The sequence below is a fragment of the Solanum lycopersicum genome, chromosome 2 (genome assembly GCF_036512215.1).
Source record: "Solanum lycopersicum chromosome 2, SLM_r2.1".
NCBI classification, from domain to species: domain Eukaryota; kingdom Viridiplantae; phylum Streptophyta; class Magnoliopsida; order Solanales; family Solanaceae; genus Solanum; species Solanum lycopersicum.
In genome coordinates, this window is record NC_090801.1 from 62479658 (window position 1) to 62498888 (window position 19231).

Here is a 19231-nt window from a genome sequence, read left to right on the forward strand (position 1 = left end):
AGAACTGTTGCTTGGCATGAGATTTAGGAGAAAGTTCCATCTCATGGTGGTCTTCTTTGTCTCGTAAAGCTAACTGATGCTTGCAGCCATGACAGATTTCAAAGCTTTTGAGCTGATTCGTGTTTTGGCTTTGTAAAGTTTAGTTTCTTTCCCCCTCACTGAACAGCCCTTTTCGTGAAATTACATATGAGCTTCCTCTTTTTTTTTTTATTCTTATTACTCTCTTTGTTCTATTTTATAAGCAATGACGATGTGAAGGTCTTATCTTCGGTGTAATTTAAATAAAACTTGTTTTCTCTCAAGGTGATTAATCTGTTGCTTGGCACGGCAGCTCAGGTGGGTCTATGAGATTTTGGAATTAAATTTCCATTTCACGGCAGTTCTTCTCTTTCTCATAAGCCTAGCTGTTGTTTACAGCCACGATGGATGTCAATGCTTTTGAGCTGATTAATTTTACTTGGCAAAGTTCAGTTTCTTTCACACCCCTCACCAAACCTCTCTTTTTGTGATATTGCACATGCACGTCCTCTTTTTGTGTTCTTATCACTCACTCTACTTCGTTTTGTACACAATGAAGACTTGGATGTTTTCATGCGTTGATGTTCAATCAAACATGTTGTCTGGCGAGCTAAAGACCCGTTGCTTGGTATGGCACCTCAGGTGGGTCTAAGAGATTTTGGAAAAAGTTCCATTTTATGGTTCTTCTTCTCTGTCTCATGAGCAAACTGATGCTTGCAGCCATGCGGGGTTTCATTGCTTTTGAGTTTATCGTGTTTTGGCACCACAAAGTTTAATCTTTTTGTCACTACTACACGACTTTCTACTTTTTTTGTTCTTATTGCTCTCTCTGGTATAACTTAACAAAGCAATTTAACATGTTTTTTCTCGAGTTGAGAACTGTTGCTTGGCATGAGATTTAGGAGAAAGTTCCATTTCATGGTGGTCTTCTTTGTCTCGAAAGGTTAATTGATGCTTGCGACCATGACAGATTACAAAGCTTTTGAGCTGATTCGTATTTTGGCTTTGTAAAGTTTAGCTCCCCCCCGCGCTCTCTCACTGAACCGTCCTTTTCGTGAAATGACACATATGTATATTATAAACGATGGTGATGTGGAGTTTCTGTCTTCCGTGGAAGTTCAATAAAACTTTTTTTCTCTTGAACTAATTGAACTGTTGCTTGCACTGCACCTTAGGTGGGTCTATGAGATTTTGAATTTAATTTCCTTTTCATGGTGCTGTCCCATAAAGGCTAACTGTTGTTTGCCTCCACGACGGATGTCAATGCTTTTGAGCTGATTCGTGTTTGGCAAAGTTCAGTTCCTTTCTCACTGAACCACTCTTTTTGTGATGTTGCACATGCACTTCCTTTTTTCGCATTCTTATTACTCACTCTACTTCGTTTTATACACAATGAAGAGATATGAATGTTTTCATCTGTTGATGTTTAATCAAACATGTTGCCTGTCGAGCTAAAGAATTGTTGCTTGGCACGACATTTCAGGCAGGTTAATGACATTTTGGGAGAAGTTTCATTATATGGTCCTTCTTCTCTGTCTCATAGGCAAACTGATGCTTGCAGCCATGGATGCTTCACAGTTTGAGCTTATCGTGTGTTGGCCTACAAAGTTCAATTTTTTTGTCACTAAATCACCCTTTTGGTGAAACTACACAACTTCCTAATTTTCTTGTTCTCATTACTCTCTCTGGTATAACTCAAAAAAGCAATTTGACATGTTTTTTCTTGAGTTGAAAACTGTTTCTTGGCATGGCATCTCAGGTGGGCATATGAGTTTAGGAGAAAGTTCCATTTCACGGTGCATCTTCTTTGTCTCATAAGGCTTAACTGATGCTGCAGCCATGAGAGATTTCAAAGCTTTTGAGCTGATTCGTGTTTTGGCTTCGCGAAGATCTGTTTCCTTCCCCCCTCACCAAACCACCCTTTTTGTGAAATTACACGTGAGCTCCTCTTTTCTGATCCTATTACTCTGTTTCATCAACCTTGAGGATGTGGAGGTTTTGTTTTCTGTTGAAGGTCAGTAAAACTTATTTTCTCTTGTGCTGAAAAACGGTTGCTTGGCTCGCACCTCAGGTGGGTCTATGAGATTTTTGAATTAAATTTCCATTTCATGGTGTTTCTTCTAACTTTGAACTATTTCCTTGTTGTTGCATGCTTTCCCAGAATTATACTAAATCCTTTAGTAAGTGCAGTATTGCATGTGGCTTTAAAGTAGAGTCTCTGAGCTCTTTTTCTGACATTTCTTTGTTGAAAATTGTTACTAGAACTCATGGAATGCAAAATGGATATTGCAGGGTTTTTAAGTTGAAGTTATTTTGAGATATGACTGGAAGTATCCATTAGGATAGGTAAAAAAGTAAGTTGGTCTTTGTTTTCGCCATTGTTTACAATATGGCAAGTGTTTGTACCTTGGATTTGATGATTGTAGACATGAAAATCTTAAGAATTGTTTAATACCACAAGCTATGCTCTCCTCTTGGGTGCATGGGGACTTATGTAAATAGATTGGTGCTGGAAATCGAAGTAAAACAGATGAGCTTATAAGGAAGAATTAGAGTAGAAGATGTCAGTCAGCTCCTCCCTTTTACCAAGGCAAGAAAATTCCTTGCCACAAGTGAGTCTTGGCTGCTTGGGGACTCACATAAATATAATGGCTGTATGGAATAACAATACAAGACTGTTCATGATGTGCCTGCCACTCATACCAGGTAATGATGACAAAATGCGTGCAACATATTAATGATCTTTTCCATCATGCAGAAACTAGAGCAGTAAGGAGACTGCAGAAGCTTTCTGGAGTTTCCGCAGCTGTCATCCCATCAATGTGATCAATCTTCCACCCTAAGTTGTGGTGATTGTGTATTCTTTGATGAAAGGTAATGGTATCAAATTTCTTGGGAGGGTAAGGTACAATTCTGATACTATCTGAATAAGAAATATGTTAGTAGCTCAGATGATGTTTCTGTCCCCAGGCCAAGTGTGCAAATGAAACTTGTTATTTGTTAACACCTGGGATAGCAAATTACAAGCTCAAGGGGAGTGCACAAGTACATGTGATGGGGAGTAAAAAGAAGGTAAACCATTCCTTCCATTTGTTCCTGACCTCAATAAGAGCATAAGTTGCATGGACTCTTCATTGTTGCTGCTGCTGCACCCATGTCGACACGAGACGCACATGGGTGCAGGAGATGTGTGGGATTAGGTCAACCCACTTTTTGTATCCTGTTTAGCTTTTTCCTCTTGGTCACTATTTGTTGCTTCATGTTTTATGTCTTACGGAGAGAAACTAAGAGTTGAAGCGTTGTGTTTTGACCTCTGAAGGACAGTAGCAGTGATCTATACGGAAAGTTGGTGGAATTAAGGCCTTGAATTCCTTTTTTTTTTTTTAAGGGAACAACCAGATCTTGAAAGAAGATGTTGGGGTCTTGGGGAAAACGAGTTAGAAGATCTTTCAAAATTTTAAATCTCTGTAGTTTTATTTTATATTTTGGAATTTTTTAGTCAAATTCCAGCATCGGTATTGATGACATTATTCATATTTTAGGAAATACTCCACTAGCTAACAAGATTTAAGCACATATTTATTTCATAAGAAAATGATTTTTTTTCGATATGGATAGAGTGGAACAGATACAGAGGAATGGAGATCAATATAGCAGGCCAACTAATTGTGGGGGTGATCCATAATTGATGGATTGATTCCTGATGTGGCCATTCTATTTATTTTGTTTATTTATTTTCATAGGTGCAATTATGTTTGGAGATGCATTGATACCTTTTAAGTGTGCTCTCTCTCATTGTTGAGGAGTTGAAGCACACTTCGTTGTGTTTTCAAAATTGCATTTCAGTAAATATTTGTGCTGGAACTGCATTTGATGGTATGTTTAAGAGAGGAATTCCATATTACTAATGACTGCAATATCTTTTAATCTGTTATTGAGCAATTACAGTCTACATTTTTATAGGAGTCAGTGTATTCGATGTTATTTGTACTTGTGGCTTTCTCCACTCCACATTCCCTTCCCTGTAGGCTGTAGTTCCCCACCTACCTCTTTAAAAGGAGGGGGTGGGTGGGTATTTTGGGATGGGGGAGAACAAATTGTGGAAGGTTGGTTAGTGGTGTTATGCCGTCGTGTAGCTTTATTTCTTTCTTTTCTCTTAAGCTACTTTTGGAAAACCTAGGTAAGAATTCAGTTGTTGAAGTATCCTCCTCATCTATAGCTATCTCATTCCCTGCTCCTCATTTTAGATATACCTATCAATTATGAGATTAGGAGAAAGAGGTATAGGGCCCAGAGTTGCAAATTCGACACATCTACTTCCTTCCCCTCAGCCAAGAAACTGACAGGAAAGTGCACTGTTAGGATAGAGATTCGATCTTCTCAGAATATTCTGTGCGGAAGTGCTCTGAAAAGCATGATCCCGAATTCAGATTCCTCAGTCAGATCGAAAGTTCAAGTCGGTCAATTGATGGCTCTCTTGCTCATCGCAGTCTGTCTAAACTGGTAAATCCAGAAACTCTTCCAACCCCTTTCATCTAATGTTTTACTTGCAGAAGATGATTTTCTGGACAACTAATTCAGTGCTTTTGCTAGTTCCAGTTATAAATCTGACTGCCGGTCAGGTTCAGGATGGGATGATGAGTCATTTAGGGAATGTAACTTTAAAAAGCCAACAAGTTAATGTGTTAACACCAACCCGTCCATAGAATCGCCTTGAAGATGATTATAATGTTGACTTTGAAATAGCTAATGATGTTATCCAGGTCTTAAATCAAATGTTTCCTTGAAGCAAGGAAATATATTTTGAGAACTTCTCCTGGTGCAAAATTCAGAGCAAGGCATCGGAGAGGTCAAAATTTTTGTTGGAGATTCAGAGGAAAAAGTTTAATTAACCAAGTCATTCTGGATGAAGACGATCATCTTATGGATTTCGTTTTACAGACCAAAAATTATGGTTCTGACCTGCCATTTTTTGTCCAGACCGTCTCCTCTGCCATTAGATCCTTTGCTCGAGACCAGGTTTTGAGATGTTATTCCTTGCATCGCTGAAAATGAGATTGGAACTTCTGTCGAACATGAAGTTGTTTTCACGTATAATTTTGGAAAGAATGGAACATAGTCTCTTGGTACTGCCATAAATAATTTAGAAAAAGAGGACTGCTTGTTCCCAAATCCTGCAAAGTTTGATTTCAATTTTTATGCTCTTTCTTGAAAGGATATAGCCAGTATAGGGAGACATGATCCATGGGATGTTTCTGGTTCAGGTTCTTCTGAATTCTATAATGATGGAAATGATTTGACACATATGTATTCTCATGGTGAAGAGAAACTCAAGAATTATTTGATACTATGCTCTCCTCTAGGGTGGATGGGCATAAATGGATTGATGTTGGAAATCGGATTGCTGCTACTAACTCTCGGCGGCGATGTCCGACCAAAACCCCCAATCAATTTTTGTGGCCGATCAATCTGCGCAAGTAACATGGTATTCTTCGAAAGAAAGTTCAAAAAACTTGATTATCTCAGGATTCTACATATAGGAAAAAATCAAGAACTTGTTGGTTTTTTGAAATGCATGTTTTGAGGAAATTGTTTCATTTTTGAAGTAAAATGGGTACTCCTTAGATGCATATTTTAAGTAAATAAAAGGAACTTGTTGTCTTTTTGAAGTAAAATTGGTATTCTTGAATGCATATGTTAATATTAAGTGAATGTGTGAGGCTGTTTGGAGCGTAGTTCGGTCAGGGTTCTCTTGTATTGGCGATTTCTGATCAAAAGCCTGAACGCCCAATCAACAGAGGACTGGTGGCGGGATGCTTCCAAGGCTGTTTCCTGACTGGTTTTCGATGCCTTTTTAAGCTGTCCATGCCCTGTTAAAAGACCAAAAACAGAAATAGATGAGTATTTACCGGCAAAAATTCCCTTTATAGTAGATAGTCCCGGCATAGCATTACTCATTTATTATTCACCGCGTTAGAATCCCTACATTATTATATACCGCATGACAGTTTTTACATTATTATCACTGCATAAACATTCCCTGTATGACTACTTTAACCAAATAATGTATTACTATTTTGTCTTGCAATTTTGCGATATTATTGAAAAAAAGGAGAGAGATATAGGGTGCTTTATCTTTTCTTACATCACTTGTGTCTCGTGGAGTGTATTATTATGTAGATATTGAGGCCCATGTCAAAATAAATGTGTGTCCCTTTCTACATAGTCAAGGATTATGATCTTTTGTTTTGAATGTAGGTTAAGAGAGGAGTGGTTTGACTTATCTCCACAAAAAAAGAAAAAACACGTCATTTGTTCATTTTGTTCCATGTTAGATGTGCAATCAACTTGCCAGAAGTCATATTTTCAGTAGTTTCGTGACCGGCCAAAATGATTTTTTGTGTGTCATAGCTAGAATGTTTTTTTTGTGAGTCTTTTTGAGTGCTTGACACCTGGATTCTCTCCAATTTCAATGGATATTGCATTTTATGCATCACTAATTCTAGATGAAGGTGAGAAATTATCAATTAAAGTAGATGCGGCTTTCTTGGCTTAAGGTCTTACGGTCCAGATTCAACTATCTCTGGTACCACTTAATTAGTGTTGAGGAGTCTTCATGTTGACATCCATCGCAGCTCCCTATGCTAATAAGGAAAGGGTCAATTCAGTGACACATCGACATTAATTAGTGTTGAGGAGTCTTCATGTTGACATCCATCACAGCTCCCTATGTTAACAAGGGAAGGGTCAATTCAGTAACACATCGACGTTCTGAGTGAGTTAAGGCGATCTCAAACATAAGAATAAAATACAATATTCTTTAGACGAGAGATATGGATCTTTGTGTAAGTACCAGATATGGCGCTCGAATGATTTTTATTTTTGGTAAACTGAAAATCTTATGTAAAAACATTAGACCACTATCTAAAAACATTAATTAATTGATGAACAATAAGTTCGATCTAACATTTAGGTGCCTATCTGAAGCTCCTTTACTAGCTTCAAGATGTTCAGTTGATAATTTTTCTGTACATACATGTTAACGAGAGATGATCTGCAAGTTCATAATCTATACTGCCTTTCTGTTTCTAGAAAGGCTTCTTGAGAATGTCCCGACTGGGAGTGAATGTTATTTCCGAAAACTAGACAGTTTCAAGATTCATTCCGTTTTCTTTAATTATTCATTTGCTGGTCGTGGGAACTGGATCATGACAGGGAGGGTTGATATGTTTGTTATTTGGGACTTAAATCGCTAGAGATGCCTGTACCAACTAACACACTTGGACCCACTTTTTTCAACTTCTCATTACACTTTACAGATGCTCAAATTGATGATGTTTGTTTTCCAGAGCATGCTAGGTCTGAAAATGCTTGAATTTCAACTGAGAAGGCTTGGTGCTTTCGATGCTAAAGAAAGTATTATCTCACACCCCAACATTGACGAAATCTTCAAACTCTGTGAGAATATACTTAATATCTGTGTTAAAGCATCTATGCTGGATAAATATTAAGCTTTTTTACCTTGACCTGTTTATTCTTTTACCTTAAAACTATTTGCAGTGTGGGCCAACCATGGGGATGATATGAACATCCAGTATGAAGGCTGCATTCGTGCAAAGCATATATTTGGAGAGTGCAGTAATATAAATTCATACATAGTAGGATCAAAACCCTGAAAATCAACGAACATTATATAACCATCATAGACAAAGATACTAGGTTTTGGCCAATTTCATACATATGAAGAGTAAGAATCTGGGCCTGGATCCTTTAATGCTAACTGCACAATTCCATCGATAATCTATCTCTAGATTAAGATGGATATAGCATACAACTAAAAATGTTAAAGTCAAGAAATTGATATTATGACCTCAAACTTTTTCTTTCGTCGATCAATCTCACTATAAAATCTACATTGTTGTTTGATATGTAGATGTGGTCACAGAACAGCCCAGGGAGGTTTCGCTGACAGCTGGAATGCCCTAATATGATACTACTTGAGCAATTTTGTTGGTAGTACTAAATAGGTAATGATGCTTCTTACCAGCATTTAGTTGTTACCCAGATTTGTACATTATATGAAGTTGGTATCATTCATTATGCTCTGTCAGTTGCAACTTGGTTTCATACTAATCGGCCAGTTGAAATTTTGGAAAGCATTCTTTAAGTAGTACTAAGCTTCATGTATGTGAGCCATCTGCAAAGTATTAACTAAACCTAGTATTATCATTTGTAGTGTGCTGCCATTTTTTTGGATTAGTTTCTTGTTGACTACTAGGAGATACTCCCTCTGTTTCAATTTGTTTGTTTGATTTTGACTTAACACGGAGTTCAAGAAAATAAAGAAAGAATTTTGAATCTTCTGTTCTTTAAGTCAAGAAAAGGAAAAAACATTCTTGTAAAAACAGACTAAAACGGAAAGTAAAACAAACAAATTGAAATGGGGGAGTACTTCAATGTTATCCGAGAAAAAAGTACTTTGAACTAACACACATAATTTCTGCATTATTTTGTTCTTAGTTACATGACAGAGTTGCTCTGTTTGCACTACTAATTGCGAAGGATGTGACAGTGTACTGGTGTTGATACATCCATATATATTATTTGTATAAACCTAGCTGCATAACGCATACATGTGTTGCAAGTATCAGAGTTTACAATTCTTGTGTTGGCATGTTCTATATTTTGCGTATCCTACTTAAATTGATTCTCGAAGGCGATGATTTGGTAATCAACTTTGTGATTCAGTATCTGTAGTATTTAATTATGATGGAGAAGGTAGATCCTTCACAGAAATTATATACATGGATGCGGCTTTGCGAACTTTGAGATCGGTATGTTTTTGAGCCTACTGATGGATCCTGTGTTTCGTGCTTGGAGATCAGTTTCCGTGCATGGGTCTGTGAAACTAATAGGTTGCTTCTTTTACTGTTTGTGATGTCCTTCCGTACTTAAATTATTTATTAAGCTAGTTATATGTACTTGTGTTTTATGTTAGATGAGGTTCCAGAATGCTGTTTGATTCGTGTCCCACAATTCAGAAAATATTTGGTGTTATCAGCATACTAAAGCTTTTTGCTTATAAGTGTTATCAGCATACTAAAGGTTCTATGCTCATTCTTTGCTTGGTCCTGACCATATTATAATCCAATTCATTGTCGAGGTCTATATAGACACGTCTAGAATTAAACTGAGCAATTTTAACTCCCCCTCGAAAGCTGAGTTTGCAGAACGAAACTTTTTCTAATCAATTCCATTTATGGCATGGTGTAACTGAATTTCCCAATAAGAGTATATTTACACATAGCAGCTAATTCCCCCAAAATTTCTTCTTTCTTGAACAGGACAGCAGGTATACCTTGTTTGAAGGTAATTTCAGGGGTGGTCAGTTTAATGGGAAAATCATTTTTGGCTTGGTTGTGTCTAAATCTATCAGCACAGGTTTGGACAACAGTGCAGGTGCAGGTTCAGGGATGTGGTCTTTTCTGGAGGGATTGTTTTGAGGTTGTTCAGGGTTGTCATAAGTAGAACCTGGTTTGGGGGGGATTCTGTTCCTTTGGTTGAGATTTTGATGGTCAAAATTACTGAATATCTTGGGGAAATTACTGTCTTCTGTATTTCCTGCACTTCCATTGCCGATGTGCTTTGGTTCCCCTGCATATTTGCATCAACAGATTTCTCAAGCAAAGGTGGAAAATTACCTTGAACTGGTGGTACGGTGCTGATTGCAGAACGATCATGCAGCATTTCTGCATTCAATTGTGCCTGCTCATGCTCCAGCCTCCAAGTTATGCATTCCAGAGGAGAAGTTAGAAGAATTTGGCATTTGGTTAATGTTCTCTCCTTCTTCTGCCTGCTTTTCCTTTTTCCAACATCCTTATCCCTATTCTATGATTGTTCTTGTTCTGTTCCTCTCCCCAGATTCTCCTTTGTTTGTTCAAGTGTCAACTTGCTTGATTTTGCACCTTTTCCTTCATTCGAATTATTGTGTTGTTGTTCCACTGTAATGTATTGTGGAATCTCGTTGGTACTTCCCAGGCGCCCCTCTTGTCGTTGCTCTTTATCATTACAGGTCACTAGAGCTCCGGTCAAATCGCCTGAAAATTCATTGACTATGATTTTACCGATAAAATTACTTGAAATTTCAGTGAGATGTTCCTCTAGCATAGGGGAGCAATCCCCATTAAACATTTCTACTCGAATCTCCTCCCAAGTACATCCAATTTGAATGCGCGATTTGGGCGATTCCCCCATAAATCGCCTCTCGATTTCTCGCGATTGGGAAGGTGGATTCATGTGATTTTCGAGTATAATATAGGTCTTTGGCTTGTGAATCACCTTCACCACTCTTTAGAACTTGAATCTCGCCTGAGCGTGCCATGGAAATAATTTTTTGAGCCCAGTCCAACTCCCTCTCTGAAATTGCGGCGTAAATCTCCTCTTCTCTTCGTAATTTCGAGGAGTTGTAGGATGAATCTGAAGATGAGACTAGATGGGTTTTGCTCATATTAGGTCTGTGCATCATTTCCATTTGGTCTGGCGGTCTGGAAAGCTCTACCGGCGGAATATTAGCCATTCCGGCAGTGCTAGAGCCGTTGTGTAAACTAGCCGTTAGGGTCAATTTTTTTGGGAGCGTTTCTTAGAGAGAGAATGTAGAGAGAGAGAAAAATCAAGAAATGAGGGGGCGATGGGGTTTAGGGTTTAGGGTAAATCAGATGATGTTTCTCTCCCCAGGCTAAGTGTGGAAATGAAACTTTTTCACATCTGGAATAGCAAATTAAAAGCTCAATGGGAGTGGACAAGTACATGTGACAGTGAGTAAAAAGAAGGAAAACCATTCCTTCCATTTGCTCCAGACCTGAATAAGAGTCTAAGTTGCACGGACTATTCACTGTTGCTGTTGCACCCGTGTACGAGACGCGTGCGCGTATCGCACGCGTCCGAGGGATACGTGTGGGATTTGGTCAACCCACATTGGATACTTTGACCCCGAGTCCATAGAAAAATTTGTGGGAAAATTGAGATATCAAAAAAGATAAAGACAATAGATTTAAAACATGGTAAATGACTTACATTCAATATTATATTCCTTTTGCCTCCTTTTTAGCTTTTTCCTCTAGGTCAATATTTGTTGCTGCATGTTTTATGCCTAATGGAGAGAAACTAAGAGTTCAAGCAGATGTGTTTGGCTTCTGGTACACAGTAGCAATGATCTGTGCGGAGAGCTGGTGGAATTAAGTCCTTGAATGCCTTCCGTTTTGTTATTTTAGGGGAACAACCAAAGACTTTGAATGAAGAAGTTGGGGTCTTGGGGAAAATGAGTAAGAAGATCTTTCAAAATTTGAAATATCTCTATAGTTCTATTTTATATTTTGGAATTTTTTAGCCAAATTCCAGCACCCTTATCGCTGACATTATTCACATTTTAGGAAATACTCTACTGGCTAACAAGATTTAAGCACGTTTTTCATAAGAAAATGATTGTTTAGATATGGATAGAGTGGACAGATACTGAGGAATGGGGATCAACATAGCAGGCCAACTAATTCTAGGAGTGAAGCATAATTGATGGATTGATTCCTGATGTTGCCATTCTATTTATTTTATTTATTTGCCTAGGTGCAATTATGTTTGGAGATGCAATTTTTACCATCAAAATGTTCTCTCATTGTTGAAGAGTTGAAGCAGACTTCAGTGTATTCTAAAAATTGCATTACAAGAAATATTTGTGTTGGAACTGCACTTGATGGTATGTTTAAGAGAGCAATTCCATATTATTAATGACTGCACTTGACATTTTTATGCAACATCACTAAGGAGTCAATGTATTTAATGTTATTTGTACTTGTGGCTTTGTTCACTCCACATTCCCTTCCCTGTAGGCTTTAGATCCCCACCTACCTCCCTGAAAGAAGGTTGTTTGTGTTAATAATTAATGATGACAAAATGTGTGCAGCTAATTAATGTTCTTTTCCATCGTGCTGAAACTAGAGCTGTAAGGAGACTGCAGAAACTTTCTGCCCGAGCTTCCATAGCTGTCATCCCGCCAATGTGATCAATCTTCCACCCTGAGTTGTGGTGATTATGTATTCTTTGATGAAAGGTAAATGTTACAAAATTTCTTGGGAGGGTTAAGGTATCTTTCTGATATTATACCACAGCTGTCATCTCAATTTTTTTTTTTCGGTAAAGAAGTTTGATCTCAACTCATATGCTCTTTCTAGAAATGACATAAGCCAGTATATGGGGGACATGATCCATGGGATGTTTTTGGTTCAGGTCTCTCTGAATTCTATTATGATTGAGATGATTTGACACATGCATTCTCATTGTAGAGAATCTTAAGAATTGTTTGATACCACGAGCTATGCTCTCCTCTAGGTTGGATGGGGACTCACGTAAATGGATTGATGCTGGAAATCGGGGTAAAACAGATGAGCTTATAAGGAAGAAGATGAGTAGAAGAAGTCATTGCTCCTCCATTTTACCAAGGAAAAAAGAAGTTCTTTGCCACAAGTGGTCTACAAGAAAGGCAGCAGTAAATAACAACATTTAGACTGTTCACGATGTGACACTCATGCCTGGTGATTTGTCCTTGAGTGCTTTGACCAAGCTTTTGCTGGTCATGCCTGAAATTGGTTACCAATTACTACACCACTGTGCTGACCAAATTCAAAACTGGGGATGGATCTGCAACTTCCGTTCTCAAGTTTCAGGATCATTTACCAATTACAATCTTTGTTTAGATTTTGATCACACAACGAGTCTGTGGAACTCGAAAAATTGCCATTTACCAGAAATTCCATTGCCCTAAATTTTGCAACAATTTATCAAAGTTAAACCTAACTCTGAGCATGAAGTTATAGGTTTTGAAAAAAAAAGAAACTTAAATCTGATTCACCAGAAGTCAACGTCAGTCACACTTCTTGATGTAAAGTTCTCTTATACTTGTCTCTGTCATATTATATATTCAAAATGTGAAAGTACATGTAAATCAATTTGCAGAACAGTCTTCGAAGGGAAAGGTATTGTACTATTATTGTACTGATTAGAGTTGTTAATACAGGACTAATTGCTCACCTGCCTTCTTAAACCTTTTACTACACTTTATAGCTTATTCTCTTTGACATCCACATTCCTTCCTCTGGAGGATATATGCCTGTCTAAATGTGGAAAACAAAGCATGACAAGCACTTCTTCTCATGCTAGTTATTCCATTCTGAGGTATCAATAACAGCTTATATCGTTCTGTGCTCCATCTTGTTAAACACAGGAAGAATTTTCAAGGGTTTAATCCTTTCAAGTGTCATTTGTCTGCATTGTCATTTAAGTTCTATTTTTGAGGGGTGTTTGCCTCCCTTCTCTGGTAACCCCTGATTTTTTTTTTTTACGTTTTGCACTTATGCTAGTTTTGCATTTCCATTTTGCTAGTAATTACTTGTGAACCCCTTTTCGTTTGATTAATGCTGAATGAGGCAGCAGAGAGAATAATGGGATTTCTATTAGAGGGTGATTGCCCTTCTCTATGCTTTGCATATGATTCTTCCATTTTTCTAAACAAACCAACAGCCCTTGAAAAAAAGAAAGAGACAGATAGAGTACACTACAGTTTCTGGGTCCCCCCCCCTCCAAAACAAGTCATTTAGGTTCTGGACTGTGATTTTCTTGAGCTGAGATCTATTGGAAACAACTTCTCTAGTCTCCCACAATGGACCGGGGTAAGGTCTATCTGCCAATGCTAACTTTTAATCAATAATTATAGGGTAAGGCTTTGATGATGACAAATGAAGTTGTATAGTGTTGGGTCAGGCATTGGAGCTACCTTTATCTTGGCAAGGCAACCGGGTAAGGCATCTTCGTTTTGCAACTGAGGTCTGCAGCCATGGCAGTTGTTTTGTCTCCTTTTGCCTGGTTTTATACCAAATCTGAGCCTCAGGAAAAAGAATTGGCAATACACACAACTATACTACAACAACATGAATATGAAAATTAGTGAAGAGGCAGTGATGATTTCTGGGCTAAGTAAATTCGGGCATTGAGATTACCCTACCCGTATCTTGGCGGGGCAAACCGGCATGGCCTGTAATTGAGACGCATAACTCACACATGCAACTGTGTTGCATCCATGGCGTGATTGGCTTCTCGTTGGCCTTATCATAACACAAATCTGAGCTTCAATTTTCTAAAGAGAAAATGAAAAAGGGTCAAATTTCCCCTTTATTATGCATAAGGGGCAATATCTTTTCCATGATTAATGTGGGAGACACCGAACCCACACTGTTTTGATTTGCAGTTTTAATGCTTATTTATAATGTATCTCCATCTTTTGATAGCTTATTCTCTTCAACATTGATTGTAGTTGTTAATATCCGTTAGGTTTTCACCTACATTTTCAAACCTTTTACTACACTTCATAGCTTATTCTCTTCAACATTCATATTGTTTTATCTGAAGGATGATATGTCTGTCTAAATGTGCAAATCATAACTTAATTTGTAAAACTATTCATACATCAGTCATGTTTTAGGAAATACTCCACTAGCCTAGAAGATTCTCTTGCACATTTTTCATAAGAAAATTGTTGTTTTCTTTATAATATTGGTTGTGTATTTTATGCGTTAATCTATCTGATGTGGACCTGTTAGAATTGATTCAACTAGTTGGTCCATCAATACTGACTAGCTCTCATATTTTACTCCTTTATTTAATTCTAATCTTTCTTATGGAATCTATCTTAAGTTCTTGCTTAATGTTGTGTCATGTTCTCTGAATAATGTAGTTGCTACCCAAAGGCCACAGCTTGCTGGTACAGATGGATCATCAATAGGTACCTCATCAGTAAATTGGGTCCTGAAATTAAACGAGGCTTGCAGGAGTAAGTTAATACTTTTGATTTATGAATTTGGAGCTACCTTGATGCTCTCTTGCCTCCACCCACCCCCACATAAGAAAAGGAGAAAGACAAATGATTTAGGAAGAACCGGAAGTGGTTTAAAGATATTTTGCTTTATTCCTGAGGTCTTTTTTTCCATTTGTATTGGAATAATAACTCCAATATGGATGAGTATGTCTAGAATCCATGCTAGGTGGTGTTCTTATGTTGACTACTAGGCCAAAACCCTTGGATGCAGGATAACATGAGGAAGTTGAAATGAATAATTAGCCTCCAAAAAGTATTATCATTTACTTGTTCCTTTGAGACAAAGGTAAGCACAAACAAAAGGTTTTGATCAACAAATTGTTCTTTACATGTGAGATATGGCTTATGTTGATATTTGTTCGCGTCAATGTTTCCTAAATTTGTAAAGATTAAGAATTTTTTTGATCAAGTGTGAATGTCTTGACATACTATTTGATGTTCTTCACAAGTACGGGAACTTGATGGACACAGACCATGCATCACTGTATGGTATCTTTGTTATCAGTTTCTCTACATCTTATGAGCTTTAAATTTCGAATAGAAAGTGTATCAAGTTAAAATAGTGTTTGTATTGATGGCTTAGTCATAGAGGATTTGGGAGATAGTAACAGCAATTTCCGTTTCAGACATGGAAACACGAGTCAAAAAAGATTTCTTCGACTATCATGTACAGTTGGATTGGTCGCCAAGCTTTCAACTTTTCCCGCAGTAAATTCAGTCTAACCTTTTCTCTATACAACATCTCTCTGTCTTCGAGTTTGTCGGATTATTTGCTGGCAAAGGCTTAAGTGGTTTGCCTTTTGAGCAATAAGAGCTCAAAATCGGACAGATTATTGGCGCCTTAAGGTATCAAATCCTAAATCATAATTGATGCTTGCACTATTCCTATCAAATGCCACGTAATTATGATTTACTTGTTTGCGTCGTCAGCTTTTAGACATGCCCAAGGACAATATAGTTTTCTCAACAGTAGGTATAGACTAAGTGGATACTCATTTAGCAGATTCCACAACCAGTATTTTTTACCCTGTTGGCTGTTGGAGAGCATGCTTGTCGCTGCCTTAGAGAAACTATGACATAAGTTGATCGAAAAAAGAAGCCAGGTCATATATTACTAGTGTCAAAAAAAGAAGTCAGGTCATATGTTACTACTGTCATTAAGAGAAGCCAGGTCATCATTTGATATGATTTTGACAATCGGAAAGCAGACAGAGGAAGACAAGGGAATCGAGTGAAAATATTGAATATTCATTTCTTTGGCTCTCGTGTACCAGAAATGTTCATAGGAGGATAAAAGCAAAGTATGTTCAGTATATAAATATGGTTATTTTGCCTGGTCTTCCTGTGGGTTAGTTCCAGAAAGGCTTACTTGTATCAAGTGAAACAAAAGACAGCTGAGTGACTTGTATCTGGGGCTATCTGATGCAGCTGATTGTTTAATGTTTGACACTCCTAAATGGAGTCTGGAATTAGATAAATGTGACATAAAAGACTAAGAGCTTGTTTGGATTGACTTAAAAGTTGATCAAACCTACTTTTAATTCCTTTTTCGCTTTTGAGAGAGTTTGGCTAGATAAGCGTGAAATAGAAAAGACTAAAAAGTATGGTTGGATTGACTTTAAAGTTGGTCAAACCTACTTTTAATTCCTTTTAGCTTTTGAGAGTGTTTGGTTAAGTTCAAAATAACTTGAAATAAGTTAAAGATGACTTAAAAAAAGTTTAAAGTAGGTACTCCGCTACTTTTCCTTTTTTAACTTAAAAGTTATTTAAGTTTGACTTTTTTAAAACTACTTTTAGAAAGCTACTTTTTTAAGTCAAGCCAAAAAGTTTAAAGAGTGACACATGCATGCTCACTCTTGACCGTCCCTTTTCCATTTAAGATCCTCTACTGTTTCCATCTGAGATGATGTGCTTCCTTTTAGACCTTTCCTCTTTTATTATCTATCTATCTATCTTGTTGACTAATTTTTACTTAAGTTTTCTAATTGTTGTTCCATCCGTGTTGGTTAAGTATTTCCATTTCCAGGCTTTTTGCTAAGGTTTACCTGGTATATTTCTTCCTACTGCGATTAAATTTTGCATCTCACCCTGGATTGGAATATCTCACCTATGATCCCAACTTCACTGACAAATATGGAGGAAAATATTTATGAAGAAATTCTCGAGGAAGATGAGTATGTTCACTTTTATGCTCAGGAGCTGCTAAGGCCCATTAGGATTATACATTTCATATTCGTTGCATTTATCGTCTAGACCGGAAGTACTGTTGAACTTGTAGATTATTAATCAAATATTTGATTTAAGTTCCTTGAACTAGTAAAATGCTAGAATCTTGCAATCGTAGAATATACATTGATAGAGAAGCCTACCAACTGAAGAAAATGAAAAGTGTGTGGTTGTGAGAAATCTTTTTGAGGTTCAGTTTGCATTCATTGAGAAATTATTTGTTTATGATTTCTGGATTACAAGGAGAAGGAGAAAAAAGTAATAGGCTGCTTGAAGATGGAAGAGAGTATTTGAACTTGATTTGCTCTTTTGCTTTTCACCTTTGAAATTGATCCTTACTCATTTTTTTTTTCTTTTGGTTGTGGATATATTGGCTCTGCAAGCAATACAAGCAAATGTTCAACTTGAATAATGTAAACTTTTAGCTCAGTGCTGCTTGGAAATATCTCATTATTTTACTCTTATCACATTGAGTCTACTTCCAAAAAGATTCATGAGCACTGGTTGGTTTAGCTATCCTATAAAGAACTTTGTTCCAAATTTTCAAACTGAACCTAAACATGATTTTTATCTGTCTTTTGGAATGTCCATAATATTGGTTTCAAAAGTTCTATCTAGTATTTCTCTGCTCAAACCTTTATGACTAAGTGTATTTTTAATCATGTAACTAATACTTGAAGAATTGATTTTTCATGCTCAAACACCTTACACTCCCAAATGGTGCCTCCATGAAACATGTTTGTGTCAAGTCTGTCGCTGATATCAATTCAGCCTATCATGTTAAAAATTGACATCTCTAAATAGCTCTGATGATCCTTTGTGCATGCCACAGCTATTCTTATAAACCCTATCCTGGTATATTGAGCACAGGTTCCTGGAAGCAAGCCACGGAGGAATCTGTTGAAGTTATCTTGTTTGATGAAGAGGCTGTCGGAAGTTAGAACAGCTGATACCGTTGGATGTGCAGCTTTGTGGTTTGTGCTTTTCTTTTTGTTTTTAATCATTCAAAGGAAACTTGTTTCTCTCTTTGCTTTTAATGAGAGAGAAAATTGTGTGAGTACTGATCATTATATTACCCACATCAGTACCCAACTCTAGGATTTTAGATCTCGAAAAACTCGCTATTCTTTTATTATAGAAGTGTGAACTGTTAAGAAGCTTGTTTTGCCCATTATAACCAAATTTCAGTTTCACCTTGATGCTTCAACGATCAAGTGTGGAATTGAGAGGTGAATGATTTGTGTTTTAAAATTATATGTTTTGTCTATAATAATCAAAAGAAAAGATCTAAAGACACTTGAAAGTTAAATATGAATATTTTGGATCAAAATAAAGAGATGTGTTATTGCCTAAATCATTTGTGTGTCATCTGTCTCCGATGATCTTTTTTTATTATATATACAAGAATTTTATTTCCTATCTGAAACATTATTATGATGGTCAGTTGTATCTGTGTGAATCAAATAACTGTTTGCTCAAGATTTAGGATTGTGAAGTGTTAATTCTATTTTCCATACTTGGGACTTGGAGTACGATGCTCCCACAAGAGCCTTGAGCTTATGACACAGTGGTCTGTTTCTTTTCAATTTCCAAATTGAGCTTTTATACAAGTTCACCACACCTCTTCAAAGATCATAATTACTACACAATAAGCATCTTCTTGAGATTATTTTTGGAGTAATTTCCCTGTATAGTCAACCATATTTGTTTTGTCGAAAAAAGAATGTCTTTCGGTGAGAGTCTTATCTGGGTGGCTGGTTCAATCCAATTTGACGGGAAGTGAGATAGCATACTCGGAAAATATACAGTAATGTCGCTTATGATTGTTTTAGGGATACAATATTACTCAATATTGCAGATTTTTCTCGAAAAACATATTAGAGAAAATACCTAATAATGTCGTTTATATTTATTTAAGGACATCAATATAACCCAACATTGCATAATTTCCTCGACACAATTTTTTTTATTAATTTAAGTAAAAGAAATTCTTAATTGTTTATCATTTTTAGGTTTTTACTTTAGCATATTAATAGATAAGACATTTTTTTCGATTATTGCAATTAA

General features: G+C 36.9%; 3 long non-coding RNA genes across 6 annotated transcripts; all 3 read left to right on the forward strand.

Moving 5' to 3' along the window:
- Window positions 1–2232: 2232 nt before the first annotated feature.
- LOC104645778 (uncharacterized) lies at window positions 2233–18518 on the forward strand. Of its 4 annotated transcripts, XR_011214794.1 has the most exons (11): window positions 2233–2372; window positions 2777–2892; window positions 2989–3090; window positions 7368–7476; window positions 7579–7765; window positions 7952–8045; window positions 12010–12121; window positions 14798–14893; window positions 15565–15784; window positions 16965–17112; window positions 18035–18518. It is a non-coding gene; the product is annotated as an uncharacterized lncRNA (long non-coding RNA). The 4 variants fall into 4 exon arrangements; XR_011214793.1 differs by lacking the exon at window positions 2233–2372 and having other exon boundaries at window positions 2753–2892; XR_011214795.1 differs by lacking the exons at window positions 2233–2372; window positions 12010–12121 and having other exon boundaries at window positions 2753–2892; window positions 18035–18321.
- Window positions 8797–9597, forward strand: LOC138341839 (uncharacterized). The gene is made up of 3 exons (XR_011214797.1): window positions 8797–8933; window positions 9363–9387; window positions 9460–9597. It is a non-coding gene; the product is annotated as an uncharacterized lncRNA (long non-coding RNA).
- On the forward strand, window positions 12191–12479 carry LOC138341840 (uncharacterized). Its single transcript, XR_011214798.1, has 2 exons — window positions 12191–12297; window positions 12400–12479. It is a non-coding gene; the product is annotated as an uncharacterized lncRNA (long non-coding RNA).
- Window positions 18519–19231: the final 713 nt, after the last annotated feature.